This window comes from Solanum verrucosum, unplaced genomic scaffold (genome assembly GCF_900185275.1).
Source record: "Solanum verrucosum unplaced genomic scaffold, falcon-dt-bn FXZP01000287.1, whole genome shotgun sequence".
Lineage (NCBI taxonomy): Eukaryota > Viridiplantae > Streptophyta > Magnoliopsida > Solanales > Solanaceae > Solanum > Solanum verrucosum.
Window position 1 is genome coordinate 724,058 of NW_026020292.1, and position 7,016 is coordinate 731,073.

The 7,016-nt window shown below is 31.0% G+C and overlaps 1 pseudogene; it reads left to right on the forward strand.

The window, feature by feature from the left end:
* The first annotated feature begins 371 nt into the window (after positions 1-371).
* LOC125834545 (E3 ubiquitin-protein ligase WAV3-like) lies at positions 372-2,965 on the forward strand (annotated as a pseudogene).
* Positions 2,966-7,016: the final 4,051 nt, after the last annotated feature.

Below are 7,016 nucleotides of genomic sequence, written 5' to 3' on the forward strand. Positions count from 1 at the left end.
ATATAACTTAGGGGTGTTTGGTTTAAATATCGTATAATGGATTTTTGCTAATTTTTATTAATAATTGAAAAGGATTTTATATATATATGAACTCTTTAATTTTTACAAAGAAAAAAATTAATTATTTTTTCGGAAGCTCTTCTTTAAACTATTGACCTCAATGACAATGTATAAATTTTTGAAATCCGCGCATTACTTAAATTAAAGTTAAATTATCTATAAAATTACTCAAATCTATCTTTATTTATCACCCAAACTCTACTTCTCACTATAAATACAGTACCCAACGACATTGAATATCACAAAAAATCATTCATTTGCACTCTTTCTAATTTCTTGGTTTCTCATCTTTCTTCGAAGAAAAAGAAAAAATGTTGATGGTCTGGCACAAGATGAAGAAGGCGCTCTCACTTAAGTGTAAGGATAACAATTCCCAGAATGAGACATACCATTTCAATACACCAGCTATTCCTCTGTCGCTGTCCTCCTTGTCCCATTTACCCAGCCCCACTGCACGTTCATCCAAGGTTCGTTTTCATTTCTCCTCTTTTTTTATTTTTGTTTTACTATTTTTTCGATTTCTCCCTTTTTAGTCTAAAATTCTCCATCCATGTTCCCCTTTTTATTTTCCGACAATATTTAATTGCTTCACCACTAAGAGTGGCCGATAGCAACAAACCAGCAAAAAGTTGTGCTCTTTCTATGTGAAATTTAATTCTTGTTCTTACTTAAGTACCCTTTATTTGTAGTTTTGATTAAGATGACAAATGAGATGGGGCGGGGAGTGATAGTTGCAGAGTAAATCCACCTAAAATTATAAAGACTTCAATCCACCCGCCCGCCCCCACCCCCATATAGCATGATTTGTTGTAAATCCTCCCGCATAAATTGCAATTTTTAGAAAAATATTTATTTAAACTCATATAAATTGTAATCTGTTCTGCATAAATTTTATGAATAAGTATAATTTAAACCTACCCCGTCTTGTCGCATCTCATTCCCTAGTTTTGATCTTAATTAGTTTTACTGTTACTTTCAACGCATCGATGAGGGTATATATTGAATTATTATTCTTTACATTTTCATGGCATTGATTAGTGAACTAAAGAAATCCAATTCTACAATATAATATTGTCTTCCTTAATTTGCTTTTGACGCCCATTTTAAAAGCAACAGGGGTATCATTCTTTTGTGGCGAGATATGTATAAAACGTTGACCGTTATTGAATTTTACCATACAACGTTTTAAGTTGATTTTTGTAATCAATTAAAACACCTTTTTTTAATTATTATTGTAAGTATTGAAGATGACCACTATCTTTCATTGATTAGTATAATATTGTCTTCCTTAATTTGCTTTTAACACCCATTTTAAAGGTAACAAGGTTATCGTTCTTTTGAAGCAAGATATAAATGGTTGACCTTTGTTGGATTTTACCATACAAACATTTTAAGTTGATTTTTGCAATCAATTAAAACATTTATTATTGAAAATGACCACAATCTTTCATTTATTTATTTTATGAAAAAGACCACTACTTTTCAGAATTTAAGAAGAAAAACTTTTAAGGATAGTTTCAGAAATCTTTCTTTAAGTTTGACTCAATACACTGATCTCTCCGGTGATTTACAATATAATATTTATTTTGAGTTTTTTTTTTATAATTATTTTTAACCATTTTAATTATTTAAAATAATTATAATTTTAATCAATATTATAAATTTTTTGTTAATTAATTTTATTAGTACCTTTTCAGAAATAAAAGAATAATTAACTAAAAGAAGAAAATATCCTATATCTTGCTCAGGGGCGGCTCTATGCTTTAGAAAATAAGGCCTTTGCCTTAGGCCCCCAAATTTCGGGGGCCCCAAATTATTGTTAAGAATAAATTATGTGTTTAAATTTTTATAGAAAAAATAATTATTTATGATAAAAAAGTATAATTTTTTTAAAAATAAATTATTTTATCCACTTTAACATCTTTTGTACTTTGTTAAAAATAAAAATTAATAGTGAAAAGTGTTGAACAAAGAATTACAAATTCTTTTTTATTTCTTTTTAAATTTTAGTTTCAAGCATTACTATAAGCATATTAAAATGAGGTATATCAAGTCATCAACTTCTTGAGTCAACTTCTATGGTTCTAACTCTTATTTTTATTTAATATTTATCAACTTATTACTTATAGCATTATGTTAACAATACATATAAATTGTCTCACTTAAAGCATGTTTTTCAATGTTGAGTTGATAAAATCATACCTAAAACTAGTAACTGAAAAAAACAATATTAAGTACTAGTAATTTTCATCTAAATAGTGTAATTTTTTTTTTTGAATAAATACATATATGAAGTATATTTATTATTTTAGGCCGCGAATTGAAATTTTGCTTTAGGCCCCCAATTACGTTGAGCTGCCCCTGATCTTGCTAAGTAGTTGATGTGTGCTCAAGCAGGTTCAAACACCATTTTCAAAAAGAATAATAGATGTTAGGTAAATTGTACGATTATTTTTAAAAAAAAATGAGATTAAGACCTAATGAGATTATTTTACTATTAAATTTGTGCCTTGTTGCCATGTAAATTGTACGAATTTTGATTGAAGATTAGTGTGTTGCTTTTGTATTCAATTATATTGTTGTTGCAGGAAACATGTGTGATTTGCCTTGGGAGTATGAAAGCTGAGAAAGGTAAGGCCATATTTACTGCTGAATGCATGCATTCGTTTCACTTCAGCTGCATTGGCGAAAATGTTAAGCATGGGAACCTCCTTTGCCCCATTTGTAGATGCAAATGGAAGGAGATCCCTTTCCAATTTGCTACTGATGTTACTATAGTGCGTCGAATTCGGGTGCTTCATCGTGTTAACCGCTCTCGTCCTTTACCAACAGTATTTCCACCCCCTCCCCAGCACGTCCAATTTTCAGATGTGGGCTCAAGCATTATAGACGTCATTGGCTATAATATAGGTTCAGATGTTCAGCACTCACGCCGCGGTTAGTACAACTTCAAATCGGCCTTGGTAGTGTTATTGGTGAGTCCTCATCTTTGGAGGACGATCTATATATTTCATTTAGTTGTTACTGTTTCAGTTTTCAGACATTAAGAGTTAGCTAGGGGATTGTCCTAGCAACTCATCTCAGTAGAGGCTTTCAGACAGTCACATTAGCTCCAGCTTATGTTTATTCAGATACTTGTTGTTTTGAGTTTAATAAACCTATTTCAGATTTAACTTTTGCATCGGTATTTCAGTTCTATGTATTTATATATTAGTGTCATGCTAGTCTATCAGTTAGCTTGGGGTCACTTGTGGCACTAAACACTATATTACGACTAGAGGGTAGTCTCGGGTTGTGACATAGTGAGAGCATGAATGGATAAACATTGACTCTCTTGAAGCAAATAATGTGCTTTGTCATAGAGAACTTGGGGCCTTCAGACCGGCTAGCTATGAATCGGTTGCCTAGTTCCATTCGTCCTTACATTGACAAAGGGCAGAGGCTAGAGGATATGTCAAGTTTCCTTGTTCATACTTTTGGGTTCAGTTCAGACCATATTCTTCTGCTCTGTATCACTGTATGTTATTTCTGATGCATCAAAAGGCACATTTTCATTCATTGAATCGTTTGTTACTGTAGGCTCATCGCATTTACGAACCAATCCTTAGCTAAAAGTGTCGCAATTGCACATAATGCGTTGCTTTTGCTGATTCTACTCCATTTTTTGCGAATGTCAGCCTGGTTTCCCTTATTGCAACTGTTGCCCTTGTGGTCGCAAGTGAGACACACCAGAACTTGAAGGTTTCTTTGGGACTCAATGGGTGAAGGGATACTCATTAATGACATCTCACATACCTGAAAGGGAAAACCTTGGTTGAATCGTTGAATTTGAAGCTTGAAGGTGAAAACTAGGGGTGTTCACGGTTTGGATAAAAACCGATCAAAATCGAAAAACCGAACCAAACCGATAAAATAAAACTGATTTTATTTGGGTTTGGTTTGGTTTTAGATTTTTGAAAATCAATAGTATTTGGTTTGGTTATGGTTTTATTCGAAAAAATCGAAGAAATAATCGAACCAAACTGATGAATTATATACATATATTTTATTAATATATATACTTAATATATTGTTTTATAAACAATTTTAAAGATATTATACAAATTTTCATTAAAATTTTACTTATTGAAAGGAAAAATCACCAAGATGAAATATTTATCTTATTGATTTCATGTATATCAGTGTCTATGACAATTCTTTGTGGACTGAAAATGTTATTGTCTCTTCCTTCTAGGCCAATATAGTGAATTTTAAAGCTTTATTGATAGTAAATTCAGTGATCGAAAGTTCAGTAATTTAAGTTATTCTAATTATTTTTCATTTTGAATGGATTGTTGTCACTTTTTTCACATTTTGAATAAATTGTTTTTTATTTTATTTTTGTGTATGGTTAATAACCGAATAACCAAACCAAACCAAACCGAAACCGATAACCACCAAACCGATAAATGTATATTATATTTGGTTTGGTTTGATTTGATAATTTTAAAACCGGTTAAGTTGGTTTGGTTTTGGTTTTGACCAATAACCGATCCAAACCGACCCGTGAAAACTCCTAGTTTTGATCTTACTAATTGGAACTGTATTTGTATGGCATGAGGAAGAACTTAGTTCCTCACTATGATTGTTTTACATACCTTAAAACCCTCCTTCTCATTTTTTAACTTATAAGTTATTTAAGTTTGACTTTTTAGAAAGCAATTTTTTTAAGTTAATTCAAACGGGCTCTTAATATGGTTGAAGAGAACTTTTGGGGCAGTTGGGGTCGACAAAGGGGTGAAACTGAGAAAAGAAACCTAAAATAGCGTTTTAATGAAATCTGAAACTTTGGTATACAACTTATATACATGATATACAGATAACATGCAGGGTCTACGGACCCTTTTACGGCCCATTAAGTGATCCACAGCTCGTGGATTGGATCCGTGGAATTCAGGTGAAAATTTTGATCCTCTGATTAAATTCCAAAAGTAGGTTTCATAACCGTAGTTGCCAGTTCGTCGAATCTGGATAAAATTCTCATACTGACGATTTTATAGTAAAATGGTCATAACTTTTTACTCTGAACTCGAAATGATGCAAACTTAATGGAGTTGGAAGAAGATTGATATATCTTTAATTTAGTTTGTCATGGGCCACTTAAATCTTCGTATTCTAAGAGATATGCTAGTTTGAATAATTTCATGGATAAACTTATCGAGTAAGGAAAGGCTTTGAACTGGGCTTAGTGCCAGAGGTATTGGAACTGCCGCTACTCCAGTTTCTGTAATGTCACCGAATAAAGCTAGAAGAAAGAATGAATAACACAAAAGTTTGAACTCATAAAGTCCGTAACAAGGGAAATCCAAAGTTCACTAAAGAGATAAAAAGGGATATTGCCTAATCACTCACCAATAGGGATGTCAATGGGGTGAGGCGGATGCGGGGCGGGGTGGGTTTAAGGTTGTGCAGGGCGGGTGGGATGTGGGGCGGGTTGATGTGGGTTTTTTAAAAATTAATGTGGGGCGGGGTGAGTTGTGAGTATATGTGATTTTATGTGGGTTCAAATTTAATTTTAACTTTTTTTACATGTTATAAGAGTGATAGCGCATTATTTATTAAGATAATTTCTATAAATCTACTAAAATATTCGAGATAGTATACGAAAATGGTTCAATAAAAAATAATACAATTTCTAACATGTTTTCCAATTAACCCCTAAAAAATAATTTTTTAAGTCACTATTCTATTAAATTAATACAACTTAATGAAAAAAAGAATTTATTGTTATGAATTTTATTTTAGTATCAAACTTAACTAGAAAAAAAAATAAAAAAAGTTATGTGGGGCAGATTCATGCGGGGCGGCTTTATGTGGAGCGGGATGGGGCTGCTTGAAAATGAAAAAAGTTGTTATGTGGGGTGGGGCGGTGCAGATTAAAAAATTTGTGAATTAAGTTCAACCCGTCCCACCCCACCCCGCATGGCCCCATTGCCATCCCTACTCACCAAATAGTAACAAACTTATTCATCAAAATCTAGACTTGTGAACTAGAATTAAAAAGTTACGAAATACTTAGGCAATATATATGATTTGAATTCACCTTTTATGCTTAAGCATGATGAAATCCATGATAAAATGATTTGACCATATATATTAGTAAAATCTCGTAGTAATCTATTTAGTATGGATGTGCATGAACTCGAAAAAATGCATAAATATGAACTGGACAAACTAGTCTATTAAATTTGTCAATTCTTCATGCATGAGATGAAAAAACACATAAAACGATTTGATACATACTTATAACTCAAAAAAGCACATTTAAAAATGTTTTCAATGGGTCACTTCATACTTTATATATATATATATATAGAAGCGAATCCAGGATTTCAAGAAAACGGATGCACCATTACTTTAAAGATAAGATCAAAAAATTTATAATAACAATAACTAAGTGAGCAATATATAAAAATTACATTACCACAAAAAATATCATCAGTTTACAATTGTACTCGATTCTTTAGCTATTGATGATTTCCTATTATAAGTAATGACAAGATTTTTTTATATGTAAACCCTAAAATTAAAGTGATATATATATATATATATTTTTTATTTTTTTTATTTTTATTTTTTTTATTTTTTTTTATTTTTTTTTGTTAGTTTGTTATTAAAAAGAGAAATCGTAAACTAAAATTACCTTAAACTTTGACAATGATGATTTCTCTAGATTCTTGACTTGAAGTTGGAGACTTGAAGCTTCTTCTTTGTGTGAAAAATAAAGGAAAAATCTTTTTGGCCAGAAAATTTGGCTAGAATTATATTTTATCTATGTTATTTTAACTTTTAAAATATTTTTACCCTTTTAACTTTAATACATTTTAACTAAAAATTTGAAAAAAGATCAGTTTATTTTAAAATTAAAAAAATATTATAGTTTTTTTTTAATTTTCTTGCCAAATTCTAGCCAAATT